The sequence below is a fragment of the Vicia villosa genome, linkage group LG3 (assembly GCF_029867415.1).
Source record: "Vicia villosa cultivar HV-30 ecotype Madison, WI linkage group LG3, Vvil1.0, whole genome shotgun sequence".
NCBI classification, from domain to species: Eukaryota; Viridiplantae; Streptophyta; class Magnoliopsida; order Fabales; family Fabaceae; genus Vicia; species Vicia villosa.
The window spans coordinates 206,873,987-206,892,090 of NC_081182.1; the positions used below are offsets into that span (position 1 = coordinate 206,873,987).

Here is an 18,104-nt window from a genome sequence, read left to right on the forward strand (position 1 = left end):
CAATAATAGCATACATTTAATGGTTAGTTTCTAACTATTTATAATTGTCAAAACAGTTATAAGAACCCCAAACTAACTATATATGCATCATTTTGATTGGTTAATACAATTTCATTTAGTCTATTACCATAAAAGACTTTTTATAGTATAAATTATTTTTTTTGTAAAAAGGTATATTAGGGAGAGACTAAGTATGTCTCATTCTTAGATAGATTCTTAAATAGATAGTTGATAAGTATTGCTTGGTTCAATCATTTTTTAACCTGGGTTCAATCACGGTTAAACTTTAAAACCCTTAAACCTTAAATACACCGGTTTGATGTTCAGTCCGATTTTGATTACTTTGAGAAATTGCCTAATGAATAATCCTAATTTTAAATGATAAAAAAAATCTATTTAAAACACTTCAAACCAAATATTTATTTTAAACTATTTCGTGTGCTATTACATAAAAGTCACGAAGTTCGTTAAACTAACAAATTTTAATATTTTGGAAGATTTCCGTGTGCTATATACTACATAAAATTCACGAAGTTCGTTAAACTTGCATACATTGGTATTTTAGAAGATTTTCATATGCTATATCCTACGTAAAAGTCACAAAGTTTGTTAAAATTGCAAAATTTTGTCTTCTATAAGATTTTCGTGTGCTACACTACATAAAAGTCACGAAGTTTGTTAAACTTGGAAATTTTGGTGTTTTGGAAGATTTTCGTATGCTATACTACATTAAAGTCACGAAGTTCGTTAAACTTGCAAATTTTTGTATTTTGAAAGATTTTTGTGTCCTATACTACATAAAAGTCTTGAAATTCGTTAAACTTATATACATTGGTATTTTGGAAGATTTTCGTAAGCTATACTACATAAAAGTGACGAAGTATGTTAAACTTGCAAAATCTGGTCTTTTGGAAAAATTTTGTGTGCTATACTACATAAAAGTCATGAAGATTGTTAAACTTGCAAATTTTACTTATTTTGGATATTTTCGTGTGCTATATTACATAAAAGTCACGAAGTTTGTTAATCTTGCAAAATTTTGTATTTTGAAGAATTTTTGTGTTTTATACTACATAAAAGTCACAAAGTTTGTTAAACTTACAAAATTTAGTCTTTAGGTAGATTTTCGTGTGCTATATACTACATGATAGTCTCGAAGTTCGTTAAACTTGCAAAATTTGATCTTTTGAAATATTTTCGTGTACTACACTGCATAAAAGTCACAAAGTTTGTTAAACTTGCAAATTTGGTCTTTTGGAAGATTTTGGTGTGCTATACTACATAAAAGTCATGAAGTTCGTTAAACTTGTATACATTGGTATTTTGGAAGGTTTTCGTAAGCTATACTACATAAAAGTCACGAAGTTTGTTAAACTTTCAAATTTGATCTTTTGGAATTTATTCGTGCGCTATACCACATAAAAGTCAGAAGTTCATTAAACTTGCAAATTTTAATATTTTGGAAGATTTTTGTGTGCTATACTACATAAAAGTCACGACGTTTGGTAAACTTGCAAAATTTGGTCTTTTGGAAAATTTTGTGTGCTATACTACATAAAAGTTATGAAGATTGTTAAACTTGCAAATTTTTGTATTTTAGATATTTTCGTGTGCTATACTACATAAAATTCACGAATTTTGTTAGTCTTGCATAATTTGGTATCTTGAAGGATTTATGTGTTCTATACTACATAAATGTCATGAAGTTTGTTAAACTTGCATACATTGGTATTCTGGTAGATTTTCGCGTGCTATACTACATAAAAGTCACGAAGTTTGTTAAACTTACAAAATTTAGTCTTTTGGAAGATTTTCGTGTGCTATATACTATGTAAAAGTCCCGAAGTTAGTTAAACTTTCAAAATTTGATCTTTTGGAATATTTTTGTGTACTACACTACATAAAAGTCACAAAGTTTGTTAAACTTGCAAATTTGGTCTTTTGGAAGATTATTGTGTGCTATACTACATAAAAGTCATGAAGTTCGTTAAACTTGTATACATTGGTATTTTGGAAGGTTTTCGTAAGCTATACTACATAAAAGTAACGAAGTTTGTTAAACTTTCAAATTTGGTCTTTTGGAATATATTTGTGTGCTATACCACATAAAAGTCACGAAGTTCATTAAACTTGCAAATTTTAATATTTTGGAAGATTTTTATGTGCTATACTACATAAAAGTCACGACGTTTGTTAAAATTGAAAAATTTGGTACTTTGAGAGATTTTTGTATGCTATACTTCATAAAAGTCACGAAGTTCTTTAAACTTGCAAATTTTTGTATTTTGGAAGAATTTTGTGTGCTACTACGTAAAAGTCATGAAGTTTGTTAAACTTGTATGCATTGGTATTTTAGAAGATTTTTGTGTGCTATACTACATAAAAGTTGTGAAGTTTGTTAAACTTGCAAAATTTAGTCTTTTGAAAGAATTTGGTGTGCTAAATAATACCTAAAAGTATTGAAATTTGTTAAATTGGCAAAATTTGGTCTTTCTGAAGATTTTCTGTGCTATTACATAAAAATCACGAGGTTCATTAAACTTGCAAATTTTAATATTTTGGAAGATTTCCGTGTGCTATATACTACATAAAATTCACGAAGTACGTTAAACTTGCATACATTGGTATTTTTGAAGATTTTCGTATGCTATATCCTACGTAAAAGTCACAAAGTTTGTTAAACTTGCAAAATTTGATCTTTTATAAGATTTTCGTGTGCTACACTACATAAAAGTCACGAAGTTTGTTAGAATTGGAAATTTTGGTGTTTTGGAAGATTTTCGTATGCTATACTACATTAAAGTCACGAAGTTCGTTAAACTTGCAAATTTTTGTATTTTGAAAGATTTTTGTGTCCTATACTACATAAAAGTCTTGAAATTCATTAAACTTATATACATTGGTATATTGGAAGATTTTCGTAAGCTATGTTAAACTTGCAAAATCTGGTCTTTTGGAAATTTTTTGTGTGCTATACTACATAAAAGTCATGAAGATTGTTAAACGTGCAAATTTTTGTATTTTGGATATTTTCGTGTGCTATATTACATAAAAGTCACGAAGTTTGTTAATCTTGCAAAATTTTGTATTTTGAAGGATTTTTGTGTTGTATACTACATAAAAGTCACAAAGTTTGTTAAACTTGCAAAATTTAGTCTTTAGGTAGATTTTCGTGTGCTATATACTACATAATAGTCTCGAAGTTCGTTAAACTTGCAAAATTTGATCTTTTGAAATATTTTCGTGTACTACACTGCATAAAAGTCACAAAGTTTGTTAAACTTGCAAATTTGGTCTTTTGGAAGATTTTTGTGTGCTATACTACATAAAAGTCATGAAGTTCGTTAAACTTGTATACATTGGTATTTTTGAAGGTTTTCGTAAGCTATACTACATAAAAGTCACGAAGTTTGTTAAACTTTCAAATTTGGTCTTTTGGAATATATTCGTGTGCTATACCACATAAAAGTCACGAAGTTCATTAAACTTGCAAATTTTAATATTTTGGAAGATTTTTATGTGCTATACTACATAAAAGTCACGACGTTTGTTAAAATTGCAAAATTTGGTCTTTTGGAAAAATTTAGTGTGCTATACTACATAAAAGTTACATAGATTGTTAAACTTGCAAATTTTGTATTTTAGATTTTTTCGTGTTTTATACTACATAAAAGTGACAAATTTGGTTAATCTTGCAAAATTGGGTATTCTGAAGGTTTTTGTGTTTTATGCTACATAAAAGTCACGAAGTTTGTTAAACTTACATACATTGGTATTCTGGTAGATTTTCTTGTGCTATACTACATAAAAGTCACGATGTTTGTTAAACTTGCAAAATTTAGTCTTTTGGAAGATTTTCGTATGCTATATACTACGTGAAAGTCCCAAAGTTTGTTAAACTTGCAAAATTTGATCTTTTTGAATATTTTCGTGTACTACACTACATAAAAGTCATAAAGTTTGTTAAAATTGCAAATTTTGGTACTTTGGAAGATTTTCGTGTGTTATACTTCATAAAAGTCACGAAGTTCTTTAAACTTGTAAATTTTTGTATTTTTGAAGATTTTGGTGCGCTATACTAAATAATAGTCATGAAGTTTGTTAAACTTGTATACATTGGCATTTCTTAATATTTTGGTAAGGTATACTATATAGAAGTCACGAAGTTTGTTAAACTCGCATACATTGATATTCTGGTAGATTTTCGTGTGCTCTACTACATAAAAGTCACGAAGTTTGTTAAACTTGAAAAATTTAGTCTTTTGGTAGATTTTCAAGTGCTATATACTACGTAAAAGTCTCGAAGTTTTTTAAACTTGCAAATTTTGATCTTTTGAAATATTTTCGTGTACTACACTACATAAAAGTCACAAAGTTTGTTGAACTTGCAAATTTGGTCTTTTGCAAGTTTTTTGTGTACTATACTACATAAAAGTCAAGAAGTTCCTTAAACTTGTATACATTGGTATTTTGGAAGGTTTTCGTAAGCTATACTACATAAAAGTCACGAAGTTTGTTAAACTTTCAAATTTGGTCTTTTGGAATATATTCGTGTGCTATACCACATAAAAGTCACGAAGTTCATTAAACTTGCAAATTTTAATATTTTGGAAGATTTTTATGTGCTATACTACATAAAAGTCACGACGTTTGTTAAAATTGCAAAATTTGGTCTTTTGGAAAAATTTAGTGTGCTATACTACATAAAAGTTACATAGATTGTTAAACTTGCAAATTTTGTATTTTAGATATTTTCGTGTGCTATACTACATAAAAGTGACAAATTTGGTTAATCTTGCAAAATTGGGTATTCTGAAGGTTTTTGTGTTTTATACTACATAAAAGTCACGAAGTTTGTTAAACTTACATACATTGGTATTCTGGTAGATTTTCTTGTGCTATACTACATAAAAGTCACGAAATTTGTTAAACTTGCAAAATTTAGTCTTTTGGAAGATTTTCGTATGCTATATACTACGTGAAAGTCCCAAAGTTTGTTAAACTTGCAAAATTTGATCTTTTTGAATATTTTCGTGTACTACACTACATAAAAGTCATAAAGTTTGTTAAAATTGCAAATTTTGGTACTTTGGAAGATTTTCGTGTGTTATACTTCATAAAAGTCACGAAGTTCTTTAAACTTGTATATTTTTGTATTTTTGAAGATTTTGGTGCGCTATACTAAATAATAGTCATGAAGTTTGTTAAACTTGTATACATTGACATTTCTTAATATTTTGGTAAGGTATACTATATAGAAGTCACGAAGTTTGTTAAACTCGCATACATTGGTATTCTGGTAGATTTTCGTGTGCTCTACTACATAAAAGTCACGAAGTTTGTTAAACTTGAAAAATTTAGTCTTTTGGTAGATTTTCAAGTGCTATATACTACGTAAAAGTCTCGAAGTTTTTTAAACTTGCAAATTTTGATCTTTTGAAATATTTTCGTGTACTACACTACATAAAAGTCACAAAGTTTGTTGAACTTGCAAATTTGGTCTTTTGCAAGTTTTTTGTGTACTATACTACATAAAAGTCAAGAAGTTCCTTAAACTTGTATACATTGGTATTTTGGAAGGTTTTCGTAAGCTATACTACATAAAAGTCACGAAGTTTGTTAAACTTTCAAATTTGGTCTTTTGGAATATATTCGTGTGCTATACCACATAAAAGTCACGAAGTTCATTAAACTTGCAAATTTTAATATTTTGGAAGATTTTTGTGTGCTATACTACATAAAAGTCACGACGTTTGTTAAATTTGCAAAATTTGGTCTTTTGGAAAACATTTGTGTGCTATACTACATAAAAGTTATGAAGATTGTTAACCTTGCAAATTTTTGTTTTTTAGATATTTTCGTGTGCTATACTACATAAAAGTCACGAATTTTGTTAGTCTTGCATAATTTGGTATCTTGAAGGATTTATGTGTTCTATACTACATAAAAGTCATGAAGTTTGGTAAACTTGCATACATTGGTATTCTGGTAGATTTTCGCGTGCTATACTACATAAAAGTCACGAAGTTTGTTAAACTTGTAAAATTTAGTCTTTTGGAAGATTTTCGTATGAAAGTCACGTTTTCAGAAATCTATTTCCGAAACTAGGGGTATTTGGGTACTTTCATCAGAGGTGACTAAGAAGGGTAGAAGGTGGGTAAAGAAATTCTCTAAAACTATTGACTTCTCATTTTACACGAATAATAGCATTACAAGCTACGAACAATAGATAGTGATTGTCCTCACTAGGCATGCCAACAGACAACCCATCATTAGTAGTATTAATGCTGCACATGTTAGTGTATGTGACGCTTGAGGGACCCCTAGCACTGCTTGAGGAACTCTTTGTAAGCTCCATTTGAAGAACTCGCCATGCTTCACTTGTGGAGTTTTGCTGGGTTCGATCCAATCCTGAAAGTCTAAAATACTTGGGTTAAATCATTTCTCCCTTTCGAATACCTCATGCTTGAGGGACTACATATTGGAATAATTTTATGAGACCTTAGAAATAAAAAGGTCCGTGAATATACTATATAATTCAATTGTCTAAACACCGTGTGAACTACCACTACATGATGATAAGCTGCTATAAATGGGCCAACAGGTTAAAATAAGAAGAAGTCGCATAGTAATAATATGGCAACAGGCCACCCATTTAAGCATGAACGATTTTAGATGACCCATTCATTGACCATATTAGACTTATGAGGTGTTCAATCACTAGTCGACTATAGGAATGAGTCATAAAGGCCAAGTCTTCTCACGTTCCCACAGTGTTGACGGAAAAGATAGGAAAATTGTCTTTATAGCCATCCAACTCAGGCACAATAAGCCTTCTATATATACCTCGTTCCCTGAAAAGAATGAAAATTCGTTTTTTTTCCTAGAAAATCATATATAAAGCTTCTCACCACCTGGTGCAGTGTAGCCCTTACCAGATGAACATACCTTAATACCTTTTTAGCAAATACAAAATTCGATAATAACAAAATATTTTATATATAAATATTTTGTAGAAAATAATATGCCCATTCATGGATATTTTGTATAAAAAATTATTTTATACATAAAATCTATTGAACTTTAAATGACCTATTATGAGAAATTTTACTCCATGACCCAACAATTATTCCGTATCTATACAAATCACACAATTTAACCAAAATACCCATGCATAAAGTGTTTATGTTTTAAAATTTTCATTTTTTCTCTTTGTATTTTAAAGTTCTCCGATCCTGATTTTTTTTAAAATAACCATGTATTAAAAAAAATGACGCAAATAACCACGTTTCGGAAAAAATTACGCAAATAACCACGTTTCGGAAACCCTTAACACCAAGGCGCCATCTCACATGGCTTATTCATTTTTTTCCCTAGGCGCCATCTCACATGGCACACTCAGTCCAATAAGCCATGTCAAATGGCGCCTCCATTCAACTTTTAGGAGGAAGATCCATCTCCTATGGCTCCTCCTTGTATATGTGTCTTCTATAAATAATACCTCATTTCTCCACCATTCTTCACACTTTCTCAATAAATCTTCTCATTTCCTCCCAAATTTTAGCATCATGGCTTCTGAGATTTTCACAGGAGATGGGGATGTATTTTTCTCGGCCGTTAAACCACCGATTAAAATGAAACTTTGCAACAACCATTCCATGGAGCGTCTAAAGAGATATTTGAAATGCTGGTTAGATGACGACATCCCAACAGGCAAAGAAATTAGAAAAATCCAGAGAAGAAAAACTTTTGTGTCACTTGCAATTGGAACGTCTCGCACTTTGTTGGAGGAAGTTGAAAGAGACAGAGACGTAATGATGATGATGCAGGGTTCTAATGACATTGTTTTAGTGCTTGTTATTTCTTAGATAACTTGTCGTGTTGTTGACGTTTTTTTTATCCGTTTTATGCGTTGTTTTTAAGTCGTTATGTCATTTAATTTCTAACAATGATATGTGTTGTAACAAATGTTCTTAATGAAAAGAAGACGTGTTAAGACCTTAAAAGAAATGTGTATACAAAATTCATTTCTAAGAACCACTAGCACGATTAGGACAATTTTTTTATTCTGTCCGACTTGGCGACATAAACCACACTTTTTTTCTAGCTTATCGAGCTCGTCTATTTCTATTGTGATACGCTTACTTTTGGGATGAACCTTTTTATTTCTCCGCATTTGGTCGTTGTGCCAAACAATTTCCCCCTCGTACGCAGGCCAATAATCCTCTTTTGCTACCACTGCAAAGCCATTGTTGTATACCTGGAGCAATGTCTCAGACTTGTAAATGGGAGACAGAAGTGATAATGCATCTAAGTGAAGCCATCCTAAAATATGTTCAGCGTCCCACCTTTCACCTCTTTGTGCAAACAATGAAGCCATCTTAAAATATGTTGATTTTACCAAAGCAGTTACAAGGAGGTGTCGTAAGCCTTTGAAGACACCGTTCAATGATTCAACAAGATTTGTTGTCATGTGTCCCCATCGATGTCCATTGTCATATGACCTAGTCCATTTCTCCATTGGAATATTATCAATCCAAGTACCTGCATCTAAATTTGACAATCTGATCTCTCTACGGTAATGTTTGAAATATGGTTGAGTTAATGCATACCCTGCGTTCATAACTAATTTTCGAAGAGCCCTGTCTTTAATTTCTCACGTGAAATTTTGTACAACATGTCTAACGCATAATACATGCGTAGAAGGGGGGTCATGCCAACCATTAGTCGGGTTATTGTATGCACTAACAATAAAAGCATGTCTATCAGAGATCAAACAAAGACCAGTTTGCAAAACCATGTGTGTTTTGAGATTTTTGAGAAAGAAACTCCAACCTCCACCGGTCTCTCCCTCGACTAGAGCGAATGCAATTGGGAAGACATTGTTGTTTCTATCTTGTGCGACTGCCATCAGTAGGGTGCCTTTGTATTTTCCATACAACCACGTTCCATCTATTTGAATAATAGGTTTGCAGAATGCAAACCCTCTGATGCAAGGTTGAAAGGCCAAGAATAGATGACGAAATATTCCATTTCCACTGACAAGAGTACCATTTGGAAATGGAACTTTTTTATTGCTCGCATGCACTCATCCTTCGAACGAAAGTTATCTTTCTCTTTTAAAGTTGCATCTGACTCCATGCAGACATTGTGGAATATGTCTGATGAGGGTTCATCACCGGCCATGTCAATGTTCGACATGTGAGAAGGTGGTGTGTATGTTGAAATTGGAGGTATTACACCTTCAACATCGTCTTCAAAATCGTCGTTCACCATGTCATCAAATGCTAACTCTGGATGTTCTTCGTCTTCATCAATTACATCGACCTCAGCTTGTTCCGCTTCGATGGGATCAACAACCTGGCTCTCGTTTGGTTGTTGGAGCAGGACATACAACTCAATCGAGTCGTACCCGGAAAATTCATGATTACAAAACATGTTTTGTAGAACTTCGTCATCCTTAACCTCCACCTGGTAAAATTTTGTTTGGTCTCCAAAAAAGACTGGATGTTGATAGAAGATTTGTAAAACTGTACCTCAGGATAGTTTGATCTCCTATCGGTTTTTGAAATGTACGAAGTTTGATTTTCGACTTAAACAAAATTGGGTAACCTCAGTGTTTTGAAATAAAAAACCGGATGCATCACATTGGAAAGTGTCACCATTGATGTGTGCATTAATAATATATTATGGTGCAGAGGCCATGTTGTTGTTTCAGTGTTTCAGTGTATGAGAGTTTAAGAGTTATGTTTGAGTACAGATAAGTGCAAAGGATATCTTAGTTCAACGTGATGCGAGGGGACAAGGTATTTTTCTTACTCAACTTAAGACACATTATGACAGTCTTCAATTGAATGAACATTCAACCGTGGAAGAAAGAATAATAAAAGCTAGAAATTACATTATGATTTTGATTGGTTGCTTCTTATTTCCCGAAAGTACGGGCAATAATGTCAATATGTTGTATTTACCATTGCTTTGAGATTTTAACCAAATAAGAGAGTATAGTTGGGGTTCTTGTGTTTTAGCCTTTTTATACGCTTCATTATGTAAGTGTGCAAAAAGAGACGCTTGTACTTTCTATGGATGCGCCCTCTTGCTGCAAGTATGGGGTTGGTGGAGATTAGAATCTTTTAACCCCATAAACGACATGATATTCAGCTTCCCCTATGCTACAAAGTAAGTCCACATCGCTATCTATTTTATATTAACTTATGATAAATATTTGAAAATAACTTAATAAAACTATTTGTTTTAGGTTTTGCGTAACGGGCATGAATTACATGAAGAGTCCTTGACGACATCTAGCCACGTATCGAAATCTTTTAGATCACCTTGGGGAAAGCGATGTATGTATTACCTATAAAATTTTCTTATTTTACTTTATTTATCTTTAATCGTTATCATTAATTTAAATTTCTGTGCAGTTTATTTGGAGACCATATTTGGGTTTGGAGCATCAACCTAACTAAGAGGATATGGAAATTTGGACTGCAAAAACCGCAATCATACAGTTTAACATTGTGGAGATGCACCAGAGCGACCGAGTTAAAATGCAGTTCGGCATGCTTCAAGATATTTCGTCTGACCTAACTTGTTTGGATCCTTGGCATAAAAAAAGGATTGACGGCCAGTGGGATATTGCTAACTGGAAAAATTTTGCACCAGAGTGCTGTAGGATGTGGAGGAGATGTGCTCGACATGTGTTGTTGTATCCTATTTTCCCCGATGAGCATCCTATGCAACACACACGACAATATATGTCATGGTACATAAGGGTTACTAACCCTGAGATGTTTGTGGCTAAGCCGAGGTATTTGGTTGACCCACGCACACGTTGGGCATCGACATCAAATCAACAACAATAATACCAACCAACATACACCACCCAACAAGAATACCAACAACCGTTCACCACCCAACAACAATACCAACACCAAACCTCCCATCAAACATAACGACGGCGCAGATCCACAAGCATTGATTTCACGGGGCTCTCAACCCAACCACAACAAGAAGGTCCTAGAGTGCAACGACGAACTAGGCGATCTCGCAATAGTCGTTTTCAAAATCCGAACGATAATTAAATTCTATGTAATTGTATTCCTATTATGTAATCGTTTTATCTTAATGAAAATCTTTGTCGTCTTTGTTCAATTGTCCATTGTCAATTATTTAGAAAGAAAAAAAAACAAAAGCACCAAGGCGCCATCTAAGATGGCTTATTGCAGAAAAGCTTCACATAGAAGCCATCTCAAATGGCGCCTCCCTTCATCTGGTACAATGGTGGCGCCATCTCACATGACGCCTTGGTGCTTTTGTTTTTCTAGACATAATATGGATTGGAGAACTTAGTAGAAAAACTTCTAAAAGTTATAATGTATTAGAGAAGTTGATAAAAAACTTAAAAGACTTCTATGAGTTTTAGTATAAACTCATAGAACTTCAAAATTCTCTTAACTTTTAAAATACTAGAGCAGAGAACTTCAAAATGAAAAAATTAATGAAAATTTTCAAATATAAACTATTTATACAAAGATATTTTGATCTATTAAATGCATTGTAACATATTGCATATTTTAGATAAACAAATAATTTAGTTGTCCTTGATAAAATAAATCCATTTAAAACAAATCAAACCTAAATTTATATTTAAAAAAAGTTAAAAATTTAAAGATGGAAATCAAAAACTATTGAGTAAAAGTTTAACATTTCAAAATACCACTTTTTAAAAACTTACTATTTAAATAAAAAATCAAGTAAACATAAGTAAAATATCAAAATACCTCTTTTTTTTAGTCAGTTTCAATGTACCAAACCACCATTTCAAAAAATATTTTCAAACAAAATAAATATAAATTATTTGTTATATTTTTAAAAGTTAAATTTTCAAAAAAGAATATAAAATTTGAAAATAAAAGAAAATATAATATCTAAACAAAAATGATATTTTTTTAAAGAAAAATCTTTCTATTTTCCATAAGATAAAATTTGGAAATAAACTATAAAAGAAAAACGAATATAGAGAATGCTAACGAGTGCTCCAGGAGGGCATTGGCTAATATGCATAAGGATTTTCCTTATGCACCATGCATAAGTCAATCTAAGCCATTGGATCATATTTTTAATCCAGTATTGAGTATTGAGTATTGAGTACTGAGTATTGAGTATTGACTATTGAGTGGTGAGTATTGAGTATTGAGTAATAATTATAATTTGATCTAATGATCCAATGGTCAATAATACTCTATGCACGATGCATAGATTTTTATCTATGCACCGTAACTGCACCCCTCCAGGAGCACTTATTAAGAGTTAAAAAAAGTAAGTATTTCTTATATTTAATGTTTTAGAAATGAAAATTATTGACTTTTTAAAGAATAACACTTATTAAGTTTATTTTAATGAAATGAAAAGTAAGCACTTATTAAGTTTATTTTAATGAAATTGCTTGTATTCAATGTATTTGATATTGAAATAAATAATTTATTTAAGGAATTTTGGCTTTATATGGAATGATTAAAGAGTGTCCCTGGAGCACTCGTTAGCATGACCCTAAATCTTTTTTTAAAAAGTAAATTTCAAAATCAACCTATAAATATATAAATAAGGAAATTCTAAATAAATTTGAAAATGCATAAATAAATTTCCCATAAATAAGTTTCCCTTTTTAAAATATATAAATGGAAAAAAGGATATTCTAAATAAGTTTCCCATAAATAAATGCATATAAAAAATATTTTCAAAAATGAATAAATATCATTAAAAATATGAAAAAGAAATTCATTTAATAAAATCTTTTTTTGCTAAAAAATATTTTAAAAAAAGAAAAAGTACTCAAATATCAAAACTTTAATAAATTTGTGAATTTTCTAAAATCCTAAATAATTAGTTATTTCTTAAATCATTCAAAAATCAAACACCCGTGTCATATTCTCAACCGTTAGATTTTCTATTTGAAATAAAGTCAAATCCTCAACGTCGAAACTGATCTCATCGTTTGAAACTCGTGTGAGTATATAATGAGATTCTAACAAGTAACGACAACACAAGTTACACAACATTCCATTGACTTCTCTGAGTTGCCTCTCTCAAATGAAATTCTAGAGAGAGAAATAAACACAAATTATAGAGAGAGAAAGATAGAGGGAGAGCATAGGTATGTTTGTGTTTCTTCAATTATTTCGTTCATCTTAGTTTCTTCAATTCTTTCGAGGGTGTATGTATTGTGTTCTTGTTTTTCCATTTGTTTATTTTTTTTTGAATTTTTTTTCAGTAATCACTAATTGGTTCTTATTGATTTTGTTTTTTTTTAAATTGTTTTAAATTATGAAATTGATTTTATTTGATTTTTTATGCTCAATATTGGGGTTTACGTTTCTTTTTAACGGGTTTTTGATTTTTGATTTTTGTTTTGTTTGTGTTTTTGTGTTTTCTCTCTGTTTTTATGTTGTGGTTATAAATTGCAGTCTATAAACATAAGTAGGACACTTTCTGATATATGCGGCAAATTTTGTTAAGCGTGTAAAATTTTTTTGTAAGTTTTATATGTAGATAGGAGATTAGATTGACGTATTCAAAATGATATAAGATTTTATTAATTATTAGGATTACACATAAATTTTGTTTTGTTGAAATATTTTGGATGTTGGAAAATGGACCGTGAATAATGAATTTAATGTTTGGATTGGAGGGGATATTATAGCTGGGATTTAGTTTTCGATTTTGTTGATGTTAATATGAATTTTATTTGTTTAACCGTTTTGATTTTAATGTCTATCTTAAAAATTTTAAATTTCATAACTTTCAATTGAACAAGTTTAAAATATTTTTTAATGGAGAGGGTGTAATAAGGAAACAAATGAGGATGAAAATTTTAGAATGTGTCTACCGTACATGAAATGTGTTTTTCAATCACCTACCAACTATTATGTGATGATGTGATATTATAAGTATTATGTGGATTAACATAGTTTGTGTATGATCAATTTTTTTCAATTCATGCACATATGTAATTTGTATGACTTGTTGTTTTTGTTTCATATGTAATAAGGCAGGGAAAAGGGGTCAGAACGGTCTGTCATTCAATGGATGTGCAGAGTCAGTAGTAGAAATAGTGGCTTACCTTCATTTCATGGATCATATTGATACAAATTGTTAGTCTTAAGTATTAATTATACTCTCTTGTTTTCTTTCTTTCATACCATTAATGAAAGACAATTTTGTAAAATCTTTTATAATTTATATTTTCTTAACATTAATTATTACATTTCTTAATATGTGTGAAAAATCGAAAATTATTTATAATAAATAACTCAGGCAGTATAAAATAGGCTAAATAGTACTCCTCTGTTTTTTATTATAATTGTTTTGGACTTTTCCCACTTATTAAGGAATGTAATAATTATTGTATATAATATAAATCATTAATATTATTTTTCCTATTATTTTCTTAAGTATTTATTATACTTTCTTGTTTCCCTTCTTTAAATTTATTCTTCACATATCTTTAATGAAAGACAATTTTGTAAAATCCTTTATAATTTATATTTTATACAATAATGATTATATTTCTTAATATGTTTGAAAAATAAAAAACAACTTATCATAAAATACAGAGGGAGTATAAAATAAGCTAAATAGTAATCCCTCTATTTTTTATTATAAATCGTTTTGAACTTTTGACACTTATTAAGGGATGTAATAATTATTGTATAAAAAATAAAAAATTATGAAGGAGTTTACCAAATTGTCTTTCACTAATAGTATGGGGAAGATAAACGCACATAATTAAAAGAAGAGAGGATATAATAGAAAAATAACATTAATGATTTATTGGTAAAATGAATTATTTGAAAGTCTCTGTGAAACATGCTTTTAAATAGGCTTTCAGGCCAGACCAAAATTTTAAAAAGACCAGACCAAAAAAAGAAGCCTATGAAATGCCAAAGGCCACTCGCTAACTCGGGCTTTAGAAATTCATCATAGGACATATTCAAGTTTAATAGCCTGTCCTCTCCTATTTCCATCATAGCATTCTCATTCAGGTATGCTCTTTAATTATTTATTTTTTCGGTTTTTTATTATAAGTTGTTTTGGGAAAAATTATGTATCAAATTAGAAATCATTTTACAATACCATTAAGTCATTAATATTATTTTTTCTATTATTTTCTTAGGTATTTATTATACTTTTTTCTTTCCCTTATGTAAATTTATCTTTCCCATACCAATAATGAAAGACAATTTTGTAAAATATTCATAATTTATATTTTCCATACAATAATGATTGCATTTCTTAATACGTGTGATAAGTCGAAAACAACTTATAATAGAAAATAGAGGGAGTATAAAATAGGCTAAATAGTACCCCCTCCATTTTTTATTATAAGTCGTTTTGTACTTTTCACACTTATTAAGAAATGTAATAATTATTATATAAAAAGAAAAATTATGAATGATTTTACAAAATTGATATTCATTAATGGTGTGAGGAAGATAAACTTACATAATTAAAAGAAGAGAGGATATAATAGGAAAAATAACATTAATGATTTACTAGTTTTTGCAAAATGATTTATATTGTGGTACACATTTTCTCCACAGCGACTTATAATAAAAAAACGGAAGGAGTATATAGAGGCCGTATTGTCTATTTAAAAAAATAGGTTAAAAGAATTATTTGAATTGTTTGAAAGGCTTTGATGCATTTCTGCTAGAGAAATTTTCTAATGCATTTCTTCATTAAGGAAGTTGAATTGTTTGAAAGGCTTTGACTTTGTCATACATACCCAAGATATGTAAGGTTTAAAAGAAAATGCCAAAGCTAGTGATGTGAGTCATGCAGTCACACATGTGAATGGGTTATCAGCGTGTATACACATTCTGGATAAAACGAAAACGGGTTATTAATGTGTTTACCGCTTTTGTCTTTTATAGTAGTTAATGAGAAAATTGCATTTACTATTTTCAATAAATCCTTTTTATTCCTTTGAAGGGTAGTTACGGAAGTTTCTCTTAAATGTTTATTATGTTATGTTATTGTTGATTTGTGGGACGTTGGTTGCTTTTATTTTAATCTATTGAACTTGACAATGTGATGTTTTGGGGTAAGTTTATTCACTTGAAGAGCTTGTGAATTATTTCAGAGGGGGATTAATGTCCTATAAGCAATTTATTCAGGAGCTTGAGGATGATATGCTGCCATCTGAAGCGGAGCGTAGGTAAGTTTAAAAAAAATAACATTTGTGTATTATAAGTAAAGATAATTATGGAGATATTTTATATAAAAAATAATTTAGTTGTGGTTGATAAAATAAATTCATTTAAAACACATCAAATCAAAATTTATGTTTAAAAAATAATTAAATTTTAAAGATAAAAATCAAAAACTATTTTGTAAAAGTTTAACATTTCAAAATACCACTTTGATTTGAATAAAAATTCAAGTAAATATAAACAAAATATCAAAATACCTCCCGTTTTTTAGTCAGTTTCAATGCACCTTTCAACCACCTTTTCAAAATAAATATTTTCAAACAAAATAAATTTAAATAATTTATTTATTTTTTAAAAGTAAATTTTCATAAAAGAATATAAAATTTCAAAATAAAATAAAATATGACATCTTAACAAAAATGATAATTTTTTGTGTATAAAAATATTTCTATTTTCCATAAGATAAAATTTGTAAATAAACTATAAAAGAAAATAAACCAATTTTTTTATAAAAAAAATTAAAAGTTCAAAATACACCCTTTGGAAAATATATAAATAAAACATGATATTCTAAATAAATATTTTCGAAAAAAAAAATAATTTTAAATAATCTATTCATTTTTTAAAATCTAAATTTTCATTAAATATTATAAAACTTAATATTAGATAAAATAAGATATTTTAACCAAATGATGAACACCTTCGACAATTGTTATGGAATGTCTAAACAGATATTTTTACAAGATGTAGGAAGATAACAAGTTCAATCATCATTCCAAGTGTGAAAAATTGAAGATTACTAATTTATGCTTAGCCGATGATCTGTTATTGTTCTCACGAGGATATAGAATTTCTGTGGAAATGATGATGAACACCTTCGGTATGTTTTCTAAAGTGATTGGTATGGATGTAAATCCCCACAAGTGTTTATATACTACAGGGTTGAATGCAGAGACTAAACAAGACATCCTTCGCATCACTAGTTTTAAAGAGGGTCAGTTGCCTTTTAAATATTTGGGTGTGCTGGTGACTGGAAAGAAGCTAGCTGTTTGTCACTATATGCCGCTGGTGGACCGGATTGTGTGTAAAATTAAGCATTGGACCATCCGATTGTTAATGTATGCAGGAGGATTACAGCTTATCAGTAGTGTGATATTTACAGTAACTAATTATTAGTTGTGAGTCTTCCATATTCCCAAATGTGTGATACATAAGATAGAGTCTATATGTCGAATCTTTTTATGGATATGAGGGTTCGAAAATAGCAGAAAGTCTCCAGTAGCATGGAAGAAAATTTGCATACCTAAATGTCATGGTGGTTAAACATCATTGACATGGAAGTTTGGAATAAAACCAATCTGATTAGGCTCCTTTGGAACCTGAGTACGAAGGCAGATTCGCTTTGGGTTCGTTGGGTCCAAGCATACTATGTGAAGAAGAATAAGTTGATGGAAATAGATATAAAACCCACCGATACATGGATTATGAAAGCTATCTTAAACCATAGAATTGAGGTCCAGAGGCTGAATGGCTGTGAGAACATCATGGGCTGGCACAATTACAACATGAGCAAATTGTATAGAAAACTGCAGGATTTTGGTGTAAAAGTGGATTGGAAAAATTTGGTGTATGACAATAATGCAAGAACTCGAGCATGATTATTCTTATGGCATACAACTCACGGAGTTTGTTAAAATTGCAAATTTTTGTATTTATGAAGTGTGCTATATACTAAGTAAAAGTCACGAAGTTAGTTAAACTTGCAAAATTTAGTCTTTTGGAAGATTTTTCGTGTGCTATATACTTCGTAAAAGTCCCGAAGTTTGTTAAACTTTCAAAATTTGATCTTTTTGAATATTTTCGTGTACTACATTACATAAAAGTCAT

The 18,104-nt window shown here is 30.0% G+C and overlaps 1 pseudogene; it reads left to right on the forward strand.

Annotated features, from left to right (window-relative positions):
- The window catches only part of LOC131659815 (serrate RNA effector molecule-like), a 58,906-nt pseudogene extending 51,038 nt beyond the window's left edge, over positions 1–7,868 (forward strand).
- The last annotated feature ends 10,236 nt before the right edge of the window (positions 7,869–18,104 follow it).